This window comes from Episyrphus balteatus, chromosome 3, assembly GCF_945859705.1.
Source record: "Episyrphus balteatus chromosome 3, idEpiBalt1.1, whole genome shotgun sequence".
In the NCBI taxonomy this organism is placed as follows: domain Eukaryota; kingdom Metazoa; phylum Arthropoda; class Insecta; order Diptera; family Syrphidae; genus Episyrphus; species Episyrphus balteatus.
The window spans coordinates 28,873,836-28,891,608 of NC_079136.1; the positions used below are offsets into that span (position 1 = coordinate 28,873,836).

General features: G+C 29.3%; 1 protein-coding gene across 3 annotated transcripts in view; it reads left to right on the forward strand.

Moving 5' to 3' along the window:
* LOC129916140 (protein toll) overlaps positions 1-17,773 on the forward strand; it is a 177,203-nt gene that overhangs the window by 23,491 nt on the left and 135,939 nt on the right. Inside the window, exon 2 of one of the 3 annotated variants that reach the window (XM_055995936.1) lies at positions 710-780. The exons of the other annotated variants lie outside the window; for them this stretch is intronic. The gene's annotated coding sequence lies outside the window, so the exon portion shown is untranslated. The remainder of the gene's footprint in view (positions 1-709; positions 781-17,773) is intronic. 3 annotated transcript variants of the gene reach the window in all.

Sequence of the window (17,773 nt, forward strand, 5' to 3'; positions counted from 1 at the left end):
TTTTGTACACCTTCCTTGGGGGGATTTAATTGCCTTTGAAAATAGACACGTAGAAAATTAAAAATTAATCGCATAACTGAATAAGTATACAAGATGCCAAGGTAATTTGTAATTAAAAATAAAAAAAAGGAAAGAAAAAAAAAACCATATGTTGGTTGGTTCGTCAAAGAATCAAGGAGTGACAAACCATCAACAACATCACGGTGACGCGACGCTCCTTCGTAGTTACTAATTCCATCCAAGAGACACAAATTCACCTTTTGTTGATCACGTAAAAGCAACAAAAAGTAACTTTTTGTTCTTCGTTGTAGATACTTCTTCTTTCATCAAAATCACTTGAGTTTGTTCTCAAAGAAAAAATAAAAAAAAACTCAATCATAAAAAGTTAACAAAAGTTCACTTGAAAACAACTGTGGTCTGATACTACAGGTTCCCATTAGGTACTTCAAGCTACTTTTTTTCATGGAGACACCATATAGCCTCCATCAATGCACCCATCCTGAAAGAGCATTATGTCTTAACGTGGTTTAACCTTTAATTCAAGTTTCAAGAACTCACAAAACCCACGTCTACTTCTTTTGGTCGGTTGTTGTGAACTTTAAAATTAAAGACACAAAATTGTATATTCTGATTCTATCTTTTTTTTCTTACAAATGCAGCCCACACTAAACACGTTTTTTTAATTTTATTATTCTTCTTTTCATTCTAGGTAAATCTATGGATAAATCTTGTACAAGTGTGTGTTGACCTAAATAGCCAGTAATAATCCAAAGAATTCAGGTGAACATATAATAAACATTAATCAGATTTATTCGAAAACATACACAAAACATAAGTAGATATCTCTTGGAAGTTGGGACTTTGGATTATTAAAAAAGAAAAAATGTTGAAAGAAGAGAAGTTTAATCTCTGTAGGAGATCTTTTATTGGTGTGCTGCTATGGCTGGCTGAGCACACTTCCTTGTCAAAAAAAAAAAACACTAATGAAAAATGCAAGACAGTTTTATACAATATTACCAGACTTTTCTTTTTTTAATTTCATAGAACGAGTAATTTCAAGACCAACTATAGGAACTAGCTTTAATTGTCAGCAGGGTTGTAAAAAATCAACTTTTTTTATGCAATTATTGTTTTCCATTACAAATTAAAAAAAATTATTTATATATAAATATAAAATTTTTGCATTAAAAAAAAATATTCATTGCAACTGCAAAAAAAATTGCATCAAAAAAAATTTATTGCAAATGAAAAATATTTGCAAAACAAAAATATATTTGTTGCAAATAAAACAATTTCGCATTAATAAAAATGTTATTGAAAATGAAAAACATTTGCATTAAAATAAAATGTTTATTGCACATAAAAATATTTTGTATTAAATTTTTTTTATTCCAAATAAAAAATTATCTGCATTAAATATTTTTTTTAATATTCATCAAATTTCTTACAAATTTGGCTTTTTGACCATACATAAGTTTCAATATTATATTTGAAATAGCTTATTTATGTTAAAATAGCCAAATTGCAAGAAATTTAGGCAGACGAATTTAGGCAGGCCTTTTCATTAAATTGAAAATATCCAAATGCGACAAAATAAAATTCATTTTTTTTTTCAAACATGCGCAATAAATTGCAGTTCAAAATTTGCATCGCTTTTATTCGAGAATATAATATTTGACATTTGTATGTAAATTTCAATTTTGATTGAATAAACCAAAACAGCTATGTTTGACACTTCTTCGTGATGAATTGTACGATTGTATTTAGCCGAAAAACGACCGAATTTTCAAATTAATTTTTCACAATTTTATAGATAAATACATAAGTCGAGGCATTGTAAAAAGTGATACAAATTAAAAAGCCTTATGCCAAAACGGGACAGAATTGGTCAAGTTTAATCACCAATTTTAAATTCATTAATATTTTACAGTGAAAAAATTATTAAAATATAAATGAGAAAAACAAAATAATACCAATACAAAATTAAATTCAAAATTGAAAACGATTAAATTTAATTAACCAACATTTACCTTTTTCAAAAAAGATAAAACATTTGACCACCAAGAACGGTTCCAACGATTTTGATATTGCTCACTAATGTTTGTTCAATAATTTTAACGGTACTGCCATAGAATTGTTTTCGTTAGTTCTGATCTGACTTTCTTCTGAATGAATTAATTTATTTTAACAAAAATGTTTGTACAGAATCCTTTATTAGCCATAATATTAAAATATTTAAAACTGAATTTATCGTTCTGTGAGTGAAACTATTCGATGAATTTTTTGAAGACCCGAAACAACCTTAAGATTTCTATTAGAGGCGTACCAGATTCGTACGTTGAGTTGCTGAGGCCCCGGGGCAAGACTAAATTTTGGGACCCCTTTGATATTTGGACGCCCCTTTGATATAAAAAAAATACATAAAAAAGGACTTATACGCCATACTTTTTTTTGGGACCCTAAGATTATCAATGTAATATTTTTGGCGACCCCAATATAACATTAAATTTTTCTTTTAAAAATGTAATTTAATTTTTTGGGCCATTGTGGTATTATTTTTTTTTTAGATGAAATATTAGGTACCTATGTGGTTGGCTACCAATTCATTATGCATTAGGCATACTGAAGAAAATAATTTGTCTCTCTTCTGTCCAAAGGCGATTCATGTCAAATATCTTATCTTTTTGCTTCGTTACTTTTATAATAAGTTGCCTTCTCTCCATTGTCTCCATTCGGGGCAATGTTGAAGTACATTCAAAAGACCAAAAAAAAAAAACTGGTTAAAAACGTCCAAATGAAGTTTAATTTTGAGTTGAAAATCAGTTTTGACTTAGGTATTTAACATAGATTTATTTAGCTTCTTGAAGAAAATATGAAAATCGTGTAGAAATAAAAAACTGCAATGTTTAAATTGTTTAAAAAAAGTTTTCAGAAAAATTAAAATTTTAGCTTCTAGTTTTCTATGTTCGATTAAAAATTTGTAAGAAAATTAAGAATTCAAAAGTATAACTTTATTCATTGAAGTTTTTAAGAAAAAAAAAAAAAACTAATCTAACATTAAAAAAATTTTTTTTTTTTTTAATTTTGTGTTTGAATAATTTTTTTTAAACTGTTAATTAAAAAAGATTTTTTCAGATTTAGATAGCTGTATAAAGCTATCGTTTAGTTTTTCGGAGCACATATTCATACTTTTAAGAATAAAATGATTCAGGCAGTGAAATTAATACCTGGCAATGATGTGACCAAAAAATCACGCAACATAAATAAATTAACAAGTTTGACGCCTTCTCGAAACTTAAAGACCAAACCTCATTAAATGTTGGGCTACTTATGTAAATTCAAAGTGGGTCGCCCATATCTTCCAAGTTATGTATTTCTTGTGTTTTTGTCCCAAAAGTTTATTGAACTTAACTGTCTTGTATTGAAATTCTACTGTCTACATTATAAATATGTGCGATCGACGCGACGACACGTCGTTGATGATGGTGTCTTTTGACGCTATACCACCACCACCGTGTCGCCACCAGTCATCATCGGTCGTCGCCATTCCCGTCACTCTCTACGTAGAATCGTGTGTCGTGCCACAAAACCTTTCTCACAGATGAATACGATCAAATTAATGACCATTGGATTCTTCTACGTCTTTTTAATGACTTTTTTTTTTGCTCCTCAGCAGAGTTATCTATCTACATAAAAATGCATTTGAATAATCAATCCGAAAGATTCCATCCAACGTCTTTTATATCTTCGACCTTTCAAGGTAGGTATGCAATTATGTTGGTCGAGGTATGTGTCATGTAAAGCTCTCTGATTAAGAGGGCGGCATTGTTTATAGATGCTTTGTGGATTCTAATTTCTGGCTGATGTAGTAAATTTTAAGAAGGTGGGCGCTGAATTATCTTGTAAAAGTGATTTAATATCACGAAATTCTAACATTCCCACGAACTGAAGAAGAATAGGAAAAATATAAAAGAACGAATTGTGAATGCAAATGGAATTTGAATTTCTTCATTTTCTACACGCATTTTCTAACAAAAAAAATAGAAGAATAAAATTAAAATGCGATGGTTTTTGTAATGGACGTATGTTTCCTGAATGCACATCGTGCTGATGGATAGCTACGAAGATATGACAAAAGAAAAAAAACAGACTTTGAGTGCCATGTTAGGCCGAATGGTCGGTCATAAATCTATGCTTTAAGTGTATTGAATGTTTGTCTGAGGGTTTTTTTTATATGTATTTTTTTTCTTGTACCTATGAAAGATTCAAACCTCGAAGTTCAGTATTGAATGAAAAATGAAGTAAACAAACTATTTCAAGGAGTGTTTTGTATGTCATGTTTCATACAGTGACAGTTGCTTATTGGCTTAAGCAAAATTGATTTGTAGTGAAGAGAATTTAGTTTCCCATATTCATTTAAAGTTGTCTTTAAAAACAAAAAAGTCATTGCATTTGCATAAAGCAATTATAAATTATTTGTTATTATTTAACTGAGTTAAATCAAATTACCAAAGAACAAGAGAGTTTTTAAAAATGTATGTTTCTACTTAAGTAAAAACATACAACATAACGATGACAGAAAATGCAAAAAAAAATGGATTCTGCAATTCTGCTTGTCTGTCGCTTTATCAACCTACAAAACCACTAAGAATTTTTGGTGATTCCCTAGAGGTTTTTTGGGGACCTGAATTAACCCTTGATATACATAATGTATAAAACCGAAATAGAAAAACTTAAACTCTCAAAAACAGATCTAACGTTTTAATTAAAAATTTTACTTATAATGTCGCAATAAGGTCACATTTTTAAACTGTTATTAATTCTGACTACCTATCAAAGTCACTTTTTCTTCAATTCTCATTTTCTCGTAAACTTCTAAATCAAATTCATTTTTATTAAACAAAAGTAAAAAAAAAACATGTTGTACTGTATATGTTGTATATGTTATTAATATCATTAAAGTTGGTGCCGAAAAACATACGCTGAATTCCAAATTTTTGTGAAAGTTAAATTAACCTCAAAAAAGTTAAACCAATGCCAAAGAACATAGTTAAATAAATCGATTTGAAATAGATCTGAAAAACCAAATAAACAGTCAGCTAACCCCACTTCGTTTCCTTTTTCATTACATTAGCAGAAAATTTTGTATACATTTTCAAAATTATAATTTAAGCGGTCACTATGGTGTATGTGTAACATTTTATTTTAAAACCAATTTTTGTTGACTTAGACAAATTTTTTTTTGCATTGACATCATGTTCACAACATTGATTGTGAGTTAAAGCAAAGATTATAGAATACAAAGATGTCGCATCCCATACAAATTATCGGAACCCCAAATTTTTCGGGTGGTACGTGATATGGCGTACCACAACATGTTGCTAGTAGGAAAATGTTGCGAGAGCTAGGGAATTCCTTAAAAAATTGGAATCTCTTAAAAAAATTACTTTGACGTTTGACCTTCTTAGGTTTATTTCTTTTTTTGTTCTTATGTGTTGTTTTATGAAGCGAATGCTCCTTGTGGCAGAGGTGATGGTATTTTTTTTGTCTTTTTTCTGTTCTTCTGCTGAAGTATTTCCTATTCTAAGGATTTTATTTATTTTGTAGGTTTTTCCCTTGTTTTGATTTTTTTTGTAAACTTTGCGTTGAAGACTTTTTACAAAAGTCGAGGGTAGTTTTCTGTTTTGATTTTTATTTACAATTTTGTTTTCTCTTTTTGTATGATCGTGATGCACAGGCGCATCGCTTTCAGGTGTACACACATAATACGTAGGTTTTTTTTTTCGTTTGCTACGGCAATCGTCCTTGGAATTGCAAGTTGAATTTTTTTGTTGAAATAGGTATACATATTTTCTTGGTTTGTTGTATTGTGAGCTTTGGTATTTTTACTTTGCAAGGGAAGAAAAGGTATTGAAGGAGTTATTTAGTGCGGATCGTAAGGGTAGGAAAGGTTTTAAAAAGTATTTAGTGCGGATGGTATGGGTAGGAAAGGTATTAAAAGTTTTTAAGTGCGGGTGGTAAGGGTAAGAAAGGTATCAAAAATTATTTAATGTACGTAGGTAGGTACCAAAATGGAAATTTTTCTTTGATGTGCCCGTGTTGTTATTTGTATTAGAGCATTTTTTATGAAAGTAATAGTATATTTTGAAAATAAAAAAATTATTAGCATGGGTGTTTGGAATTCTATATTCTATAATCTTTGGTAGTATTTAAAGTTTTAAATCTGATTTGTGGTAATAAAATACTATTAAGAATATTTAATTGAAATTAATTTTTCTGTGTTTTAACTTCATAGGAGACTTACGTTGTTCCTATAGTTTCAAATAGGAATATCAGAGAGCTTAATTAAATGATTTTACAAATAAAACTGAAATTTGCAATAAAGTAACGCAGTTGTTTGGTTTTGATCACTTTCTCTTTAAACTGTCATAAATATAGAATTATCATTCCAAACATATCGATGCAAATGTTATTTTATAATAGATTAAAGTATAACCATTCTATGTAAACTAAAATATATGAAAATACAGACGACTCCCTCTTAGTCGAACTCCCTCTAAGTCGAATTTCCCTCTAACTGGAACCGATTTTCGAATCCCGTGAAAGTTCGACTTAGAGGGAATCGACTGTATATTGATAAAAAATGTCCATATTTTCCATCCGATCAGTCCCAGCTTCCCGAAGTTCATCTTAATGTTGTAGATAAACTTCACGTGGAATAGACCAGGTACTCATTTCAAAGCTGCATGACCATTGTCCATAGTTTTTATTAAAAACTAGAATGTGTACTCATTTAGATCTATTCTACAGTACCTACACACTTTTTAATTTTAATCTGGCTTTACTAAAATTTATATTCTGTCCTTCAGTTCCCTTAAATATATGTACCTTAAATATAATAACCGGTAAATATAATTGAAAAGCAATTTTTTATTTGTGAATAAGGTTTGCTGTCTTAAAAAGCTCCTTTGAGTAGGTCTACGAAATAACGTCAAGAAATTATTGACGTCCCATATTTTGTCATCTTGATGTGACTTTGAGTTATAAATGATAAAGTGCCGTCTGTCAAATGGCTGATTTTCATTACTTAAATTACCATGGAAGCCACCAGAGTGTATTTTCGTGAAAATCAAAAATAGAAAAGTTGCTTTGAAGCAAAAGCTTCACCGCATTGTTATGGATCAAATATTGAAAGCCTCTTGTGTGGGAGACAGCAAAAATAGAAATTCAAAAGCAAAACAGAAGGACACACATTATTTTTTTTTCACTAATACATCGAATTTACTTCGAATAGATACCAACAAACAGGCTTTACGTATTTCATCAACCAGAAGTGCCGATGAGTCCTCTCTCATGAAAATAACGCAATAACAGTAGCTCTCTACTCCTACGCAGAAGGATTTAAACAGAAGCTGTAGCTCGAACAATATGCAGTGTGTGATACTTGAAATACTTGAAAATGTGCAGCAGGATTTCCTGTAAGGACGAAAGACTCGACCAGGCCATATATTGGATCCTATATTGAGCACCAATGCTATACATAGCAATGTATTGCCAGTGGAATATGGAAGGGGTGCGTTGAGAGAGGCAGACAAAGTAATAGGAAAAACATATTCCATACAATACTAGATCAAAACCGCACAAACTCACATCCTCATGAAGGACGTAATATTGTCAGTAAGCAGGCATATATGCAAGGATGTGTGGATGGAACTAAGCTTGTGCTTATAGTTACTGATGGTTACGATGAGTTAGGTAATTCTTTTAAAAACGCATCGATTGCTTTATTCTACTACTTACTCGTATATTTTTGATGCAAACATCTATTTTATTATTTTGTTGAATTGATTGACTTCACTCTTTGCTATTTTTTTTTGTTTTTATTAATCTTTTGTTTTGAAAGAATTCGATTCGATTGGTATTGAGTTTTGTGTTATTTGCAATGCTTCATAATTTACAAGTGGTATGTGTGGTGATGACTGCTTTTGTGTGTTTTCTATATTTTCATTGCATTGGAGGGAGTATTTGGATAATGTTTATTAAATTTGTATTCATGAAGTGTTTTTTGTTTGTTTTTTTTTTATTTTTTTTTACATTTGTGTGATGGAATAAGAACAATAGAAACAATGAAAACTATGGAATTGTTTATTTTATTATTTTTCGCCATAGATAACAAAAAGCTTTATAACTCTTGTAGTTCAAATTGATATTAAATAGAATTGAAGTATATGAATAGTAAGTGTAAGTGGGCGTATTGTATAGAATTGTATTACCTTGAGGATTCAGAGCTGTCGTTTTCAAAAATTTAGAATCGAGTATTTTTCCTGAGTGGGTAAGGGTTGTAATGAGAGTTTAACAATTTAAGAATGTTTTTTTTTTTATTTTTCATAACAAATAAATTAAAAACTAACTTTTTACACACAAAAATAGATCGATACTAAACTTAAAACTCGTTTCCTGAAAAACCAGTTTTTTTGAGTTATGTAAATGATCGATATGTAATTTAATATCTCGCTCAGAACATATACTATTTTATCTATACAAAATGTTTCGGGGTTTTGAAATTTCTTCGAAAGTTGCATTAAACTTTGTGCATGTAATATTCAAAGTAATTCACATAAAAGTATTTATTTTTTATTTTTTACGTCGGATGAAAAAGGTGGATTTTAGAATCAGGTAATTTTAGATTTTCTACAGAAAAAGTTCTTATAATCAACAACTTTACTAATATAAAGGTCCCTTGAACTGCAACAGCAAGTTCCTTCGACCAACTTGAAATAACAAACTAAAGTTGGTCACTGTGGCGTATGCGTAACATTTCAATCGGCCAAATTGAAACAGTTCATAAAAAAACTTTTTTCACTGACCAGATAATCTTCCTTTTTTTTGCATGAGGATACTTTTCTAATCTTTTACATAAGTATTAGACTGGGCCAAAAAAAAAAAATATTTTTTTTTTTGAAATTAATATCGAAAATCTTGTTCAGGACGATGAAAAAAAAATTTGGTGAAAATTTGAGCCGTTAAAAAAAATTTTAAGAGGTCTATCATCGGTGTTTTTTATTTTTATACATGATATGACGTTTTACAACAGAACTGCTAGACGATCAAAGTAAAAAAAATTTCTGTTCATTTTTTCTTATATAAAATTAAATTTCCTACAAAAAAGATCTTATTGAAAATTTTCGTCAGACGAGCCGTATTCGAGTAATTAAGCTTTTTAAATCGAAGTGTTTTTTCAATTTGACTGTTTCACTTTGGAATTTTGTGATGAGCAAATAAGTGAATAAAAAAATAAAATCACGACAGATTCTTATAGGAAATTTAATTCTCTACAAAAAAGGTCTTGTAGTAATTTTCCCTAAATTGAAATCTAAAAAAGTTATTCACGATTTAAATCGAGAAAAAAATTAAAAAATCAATTTTCAATTTAAAAATTTTCTAATTCACTGAAAATTCAATATTTTCAAATTAGCAAGATGTTTTCTTGTAGGGAATTAAACGTTCTATAAAAAGTTCCTTGGCAGCAAATTAATTGCTTTAACCGTTAAGAAGATATTCGTATCAAAACCAATGCCCACTGATTTCAATAGTTTTCTTATGACAAGTATGCATTTGCGATTTGAATACGATTATCTTCTAAACGGTTATAGCAATTAATTTGCTGCCAAGGAACTTTTTATAGAACGTTTAATTCCCTACAAGAAAACATCTTGCTAATATGAAAATATTGAATTTTCAGTGAATTAGAAAATTTTTAAATTGAAAATTGATTTTTTAATTTTTTTCTCGATTTAAATCGTGAATAACTTTTTTAGATTTCAATTTAGGGAAAATTACTACAAGACCTTTTTTGTAGAGAATTAAATTTCCTATAAGAATCTGTCGTGATTTTATTTTTTTATTCACTTATTTGCTCATCACAAAATTCCAAAGTGAAACAGTCAAATTGAAAAAACACTTCGATTTAAAAAGCTTAATTACTCGAATACGGCTCGTCTGACGAAAATTTTCAATAAGATCTTTTTTGTAGGAAATTTAATTTTATATAAGAAAAAATGAACAGAAATTTTTTTTACTTTGATCGTCTAGCAGTTCTGTTGTAAAACGTCATATCATGTATAAAAATAAAAAACACCGATGATAGACCTCTTAAAATTTTTTTTAACGGCTCAAATTTTCACCAAATTTTTTTTTCATCGTCCTGAACAAGATTTTCGATATTAATTTCAAAAAAAAAAAATATTTTTTTTTTTTGGCCCAGTCTAATAAGTATGATGTCAAATATTTTTTAAGGAATTAAAAGTTCAGACTTTAATGTTTTATTTTAAAGACTACTAGAGACAATAGAGATTGAATGCAATCGCATACAATTTTTCGAAAATATTATTTGGGAGCAACATTAAATTATGTTTAAAAAACACTTATTTAATTAATGTTTTATTAATGTATTATTTTAAACGACATCGAATCAAAATTGAGTCAGAAAACCAAAAAACTAGATAAATTTGGGCTTTGTTTTACCTAACTTTTAAATTAAAAAAAATCCACTTACAATACATTTAGAAAACCGTTAGGTCAATTAATAAAAGCATTAAAAATTCAAAGTCTGTTTCCAAAAATTTGATTTTTCAAATAGAAAAAAAAAACAAAAAAAGTTTTTTTTTTTAAATATAAATCAGGGCTATATATGTAAATGCTTTTGTGTGCTGAAATTGTACTTAGCGTTTGGGAAAAATCCATTAATAAAAAAAAAACGGTAGTACCTATGATTATGATTATCAATATCGCAATTTATTATTTCGAAAATTTATTCTATACGTGACGTGTTTGTTCTGAAATTTTTTGTATTCGTCAAATGTAAATAATCTCTTTAGGAATTGCAGCCTAAATACATGAACAGTAATCAACCGGATTAATCTCTTCGTTATGTCGGCCTACTCTTTATTTCGAAACGATCAAAATTCAATAAGTTATGACCAAACAAAATTTTAAAAGATCGTATTTTTGACCTTCTGGGTGTGCAAGTGATATTTAAATATCACTTGAAATTTTTTTAAGAGAATATTTGGTTTGCTTATAATGTGTCAAATTAAAAAAGAATTCCTCGACATATAATGTTTTTAAACTCTTACTCGAAAGTTACCCAATGTTACCCTACACCATGACATTATTTCTCGACCATCCTGATTTATTGCAGGGTTGTTTATTTACAAATTTGAACTCAATTTAAAAAGGGTTAAACAACTCTGAGAGTTTATAGTAAAAATAAATCCAAAACAAAAACAAAATCCATATAAATAAAAGATGGCGACATAGCCTTTCATCGGATCTTGAGATAATCTCTTGTTTTTTTGACTCATAAGTTCCAATACCATATATCAAAAGCTTGATAACATCTTTCTGTTTTGGAATACAATTTCAAGAATGCTGAGTGTATTTTTTTTTTATAAATATCCAATTTCGAAAACAAACTACGAACATGACCTAACTCATCAGGAGAGAGTCGAAGAGATTGAACTAAGTAAATGTCATCTGGATTGTACTTTGTTCCATTGGTCAATCCATCACATTGTATAATAAATTATTAACCCACTCTCTCTCTCTCTCAGTTGTAAAGCTGTATCAAGTTATTTATGTTATTTGGGCTTAGAAAGGCGAACATTAATATTTCCCAACTAACTGTTGTTCTTAATATGTTTCTATGTGTGTGTGTGTAGTTTTCCTAAATGTGCTTATTGTGCTTCTAGTATTACATATTCTTTGGTCCTATGTGTTGCCTTGTGTCAACTCATCGATAAGTGGCAGCCATTAATAATGGGTGTTGATCGATTAAAGTATCTACGAGAAGCAAATTGAGCCGTAAAGTGTGGTTGACACCTGCAACATAGCAGCAGCAGGACTCCACATACTCACACAAAAGCAAATTTGAAGCAATATCAACAGCCATAGGGGATAATGGGATGAGAAACGGTGTGAATTTTGTGTTGTATCGTCGACGACGACGACAACGACGGACATTTATACTCTATGCGACAAGGCAACAATGTACATTAAGTATCACAGACAAAAGTGTAAGTGAGCAGCAGATGGATGCCTTCTTTCTCTTCCTTCGAGAATTTGAGAAAGCACCATACAGACTGGGGGGCAATGGGAGAGAACGACGACGCTATGCTATCCATAAACAAGAACTTAATTTGAAAGGGAATAGAAATTGTCAGACGGATGTTCGTGTATAAACCAGCCAGCAGAGAGACATCAGGGCTGGCAGCTACATAAGTATGGGTGGGGTATTTTGGCACATACATTTCGAATAGAAACAGAGAAGGACGAACGGAAATCGGGATTGAGAGGATAGGAACACACAACCCGACATTCTAGAAATGGGTGAGAAACAGAGAATTTGTAATGTAATTTTGGGATAATTGAAGTGAATAGCTCGGTGAATACCCAGCGACATAACCAAAACGAAACCAAACGGACTCTCACTCTCTCTCTTTCGTTTTCTGTGACAATGTCAGGCTATAAATTTTGCTGATTATAAATTGAATATTATACCAAATTAGACAAGGATTTTGACGTAATTATTAAAGTCCTTAAAATTCATAAGGACAGTTTGGCTGGTTGTTATTGTTGGTGGTGGTGGTGATGGATGTTCGGTGGGGAATTTCAATTGAAATATTGCAAATCTCATTTTGAAATTGATTTTTTTTCATGTTTTGATGTCAAATTGGTAGTAATGGTCTTTTTTTACTTTCTTCATTTCAGGTATGTATTTGTGGATGACATTTGTATATTTTTGACTTATGAGTGGTAAGATTTTTATGATTCCTCGATCGATATTCTTCATAACTTGAAACTTATTGATTGAAACTAGAATTTTTTACATTAACTTCTTCGATGAAAAATATTGTACTGCAGATAATTTCGTATTAAATTGAAGTCACTATACAAAAATTACTCTGACTTAAGAAAAAAAAATCACCCTTATTGTTTTACACTATTTTCCTGAGTTTCAATGACCAGTTAAACCATATGAAAACGTGTTATTTTAAATTAAAGCTCTTTAAAAATTCATTAGAGATTTTTTTAACTAAAAATAAATATCGTACAAATTAATTGGTATAAAATAAGTTTAAAGTTACACAAACACCCCTTTAAATAGTTTCGTTTTTGATTTTCAAACAAGAATTTAAATTAATTTCTTGTATAAGAAAGAATTTTTAAAATTTTATGTTTTTGAAAATCGTTAGAGTTTGTTTTTTTAAATAGTTTTTTTTTTTTTTAAATATGGAAATAAAAAAAAAAATTGGTATGTTATTAAAAGGAAAATATTGATGGACACATAAAACTAGAGCTTGAGTAAAATTCATTGACCCGTTTTCAAACAATTTTGAGCTTTTTTGTAAAAATCGAAAAATGTATTTTTATTGTATGTATTTTATTTTAATAAACATTAGAGTTACCAAAATGTTTTTACACCAAAATTTCAATGAAATCGGTTGTATCACTATGGCAAGTACCTACCTACAGTTTATAATGGTCCAAATTTTTACTTGCGATATAGGTACTATATATTATCAAGTTATGCATTCGTACAAAAAAAGTTGAGATAACATTTTTCCATGACATTACGATGGTTGAGAATGCCAAAAAAGTGGGTCCCGGAAGACCGTCTGTCTGTCTGTATAAGGAGCTACAGCATAAACGGATGGACCGATTAATGTCAAACTTGGTATGTAGCGTTATTTGGCGACTCTCCAGAGGGCTTTTTGGAATTAATTTTTTTGGACAAAAAATAACGGTACCTGTCATACAAAAATTTCGGAAAAGTTTAATTTTTCGAAATCCGATTATCTCCGAAACTGCTCATTCGATTTCAACGAAACTTTTTGTGAAGAAGCATTTATATAATTTAAATATAAGCCGAATTTAAAATTTCGATTTTTAAAAAAATTTTCAAAATTTTTTTTTGAAAAATCAAATTCTCAAAAACGGGAAAGTGAATTTTTTTGAAATTTTGTTTTTAGATGTTGATTAGTGATTTCTATGGCATACCAATTTTATCTTAAAGCTTTTTTTCCAAAAAATTATTTATAAAAAAATTAGTTTTTTAAAAAACGGCTCTAACGATTTTGAAATTTTTTTTTCTAAAAATGCATCTTAATATATCTATCAAAACTGCATACTTGTTTTGGAAGGCAATTTGATTTCAGATTTTATTTTATTTTTTTTTTTTTAAACGAATTTTATTTTTTTATATTTTTTTTTTTTTGTACCCATATAGTAGGTACCTACCTACATTTTCCAAATTTCTATATAAAAAGCCTTAAAAATTTAAGCAACTTGAACTCTAAAAGCAAGTTCGTGCGACCCAGTCGTCCATTTTATTTTTTACATTTTAAAACAACGACAATATAAAACACATAACACGTAATTTTTTAAATCAAAATCGTTAGAGCCCTTCTTGAGAAAACTATACCTTTTTCATTTGGCCATATGGCAAGTAGTGTGCTGTTAATTTTGGTCCTAAACAAATTTAAATTAGAAAATAGACACACATACAAAATGGTGAAACCCACTTTTTTTTCATTCTTTATCATTCTTTATATGAAATTTGTGCATTATTATGAACTTTAAGGAGCTTTTGAACTCTTGAAATGAATATTTCACAGATCAGTAGCTCTTTATCTTTCAAATATTCCTTCTTACGTGACCTTTTTAGTAAAATGAATTATACTAGGGTTTGTGGGCTATAGGTCTTTTCTTGAATAAAGTTCTTACTTCAATCAGTCGACGTTTCGGGTATGGAAATTTCAATAATGTGAAACGTCTTTTTCAAGATATTCTATTATTGAATTTTAAAATATCATTGATACAAAAAGCTAGACAGTTTTTGACAAACCACTTTCGTTAAACCTTAAGAGGTTAAAAAGTTTTTAATATTAGTCCTGAAGAAGGGTATATCCATACCCGAAACGTCGACTGATTGAAGTAAGAACTTTATTCAAGAAAAGACCTATAGCCCACAAACCCTAGTATAATTCTTTATCTTTCTTTCATTTTATTTGTTATAGGTAAACGAAACCCTTAATTTTTGAGACCTTAAAACATCCAACCTATAGAAGAGAAGTGGACTTGACCCATTATTATTCTGAACACCTCATTTGTCATACCTAATTGAATCATTTATTTGCAAAAGATGATAAGTCCATGATTTTAAATTTTTCAGGAGAAGAAAAAAACGTTCTATTTTCTTTTGATATGCGTAGAAAAATTTATAAAAAACTCAAGTAGCACAAAAGTCTAAGATACACCAAAATATTTGGTGTATTTTTTGCACTTTCGTGATATGCATTTTGAATATAAAAAATACACCATTTTCTCGTATAAAATAAACTCCGGTGGTTAAAAAAATATACCGATTTTGGTGTATAAATGGCACTAGTGGTATATTAAATGATCTGTTTTTGGTGAAAATTATCCCTTTGAAATTGAAAAATACACAATAAATCTATGGATAAAATACACCATTTAAATTATTCTGATTTAAAATTTGAACCAAAGTTTATTTTTTATCTCAAACAGTTTGATGAATTCTAATTCACACCATTTCTTATGAAATAAATGAAAATGAATTTTTATTCACTTTCATAATATTGCCATAAGAAACCAATGGTTAAATATGATTTTGTTTGCCAAATTTTAAAACGAAACACATTCTATCTACTAATTTTAGATGCTACCCCCTCTAAAAATCGAGCGCCTCAAAAATGTCAGTGAATTAATGATTTTTTTTTTCGATTTTAAGAATCCATTTTTCAAAAATTATAATTTTTGTGTTGTTTTACATTTTTTTAAGAAAAGTTATTTTATAATGAATCGAAAAAACTAAGAATGCGGGACTATTAGGTCGATAAATATACTATTTTAATAAAATAATTAATCGCTGTCTTCTATTTTTAAATGGCGTCCATTGAAAAATATGGCGTCTCCCACATATGCATTTTGGTGAATTTTATGTCCACAGGGTGTGCTTCCTACACCAAACAGAGTGTACAAAATAAACCGTTTTGGTTGATTTCAGAATCAAATAATTTTATGCACCATTAATGGTATATTATAAAAACAACTGAATATCGGTGTATTTTTTGCACGGAATCTTAAAAAAATGTTGAAATTTTGTACAGAAAAGACAGTGGTATAATTTTTATACCACTAATTTTAAGAAATACACCATATTTTTTCAATTTTCTCAATTTTACACCAAAATTAATGAATTTACACCAATTTATACACAAGTGTGCTACTTGAGAATACATTCTGTAGAACTCTTGCCTAGCTACAAAATACCGTTTCGTTTTTAATTTTTGGAGCGATAGCTCAAAAGATAAAAAATAAAAACGCTTTTGGACTTATCATACTTTGAAAATAAACGGATGTGAAATTAGTTTTTAAATGGCTATGCAATTTTGTTTTTAGCCCCAGTCTATCAAACAATTGTATTTGAGAATAAAATACAATGACCGGACTGCTTATTTAACTTTAAAGTAGCTTTAAACTTAAGATTTTCAGCCATTAATCTAATATACCATTTACACAAAAAGAAGCTGTTGTTTATTTTCAAAAGATGATAAGTCCGGGACTTATTCTGTTTTTGATACTAAAAAAATATTTCGCGTAGCTGTAAAATCGGATATAGATGGAGTAGATACTTCATATTTTAAAGACAGACGTGGTTATCCCTGGAATACAAATTTAGTCAAAAAAACGAATTTTGAAAAAAAGTGGACTTATCATGTTTTGCAAATAAATGATTCAATTGTTATCTCGAGTTAAATATTTTTTACGATTCTAAAACACAACAAACTAATCCGCCTTGATCTGTTCTGCCACTTGAGACTCTAAGACCTGTCCATTTCAAATGGTTATTATGCCATTTTCGTTTCCTTAAAGTAAATATTTTTTTATTATGAGAATTTTTGAATGCTTACGTGCATGTAAAAAAATTTAAAAAAAAAAGTTCTACCAAAACCAGAACTTGATAACGATCTAAACAAAGCTGTTTTTTTTTTCTTAAGAGCTCTTGTTTACCAAACCTCACAATAGCTCCTCTAAACAATAATAGCTCTTCAGCTTTTATAAATTTCAAAGAACCATTCATTGAATCTTTTGTCCTCAACATCTACTACCTAATCCTTTTCCGAAAAAAAAAAGATGTATTAAGTGAAAAGAATCTAGTTTCCTGCCGACAAAACAAGCTCACCATCTCTAAAATAAATGGTCATCTTTTTTTTTAGATTTTAGAGGGGATAAAGAATTGAGTCCATTCTTTTCCACAACACTCCATATACAAGCTTATGAATAACAACACAAAAAAAAATAAATAAATCCCTTCTGCCCTCTCATAATTAAAAGGAAAAAAGAAAAACGAATACAAAATAAACAATTCACACACATAAATAAATATGTAATATAATTTTCCTGCAAATCCTTGCTGCTGACCAGAAATCCTGTACCCGTGAAAATAATAATAATAAAAAATAAAATTGAAAAAAAAAAGAAAATAGAATTCAATTTTATTCATGAGCTCCTGTCCATAAAGAGGAGCCACACAACACTCCGTCCACACACACACAGAAAAATGTGCCAAATAAAGTCATATCAGCATTTATCCTTATTTGTCTCCTTACTATGTACACTTGTACACGTATCCTTTCCATAGGTGGTTTGTGGATACTAACGGCTGCTCCTGCTGCTGTTGGGGATATTT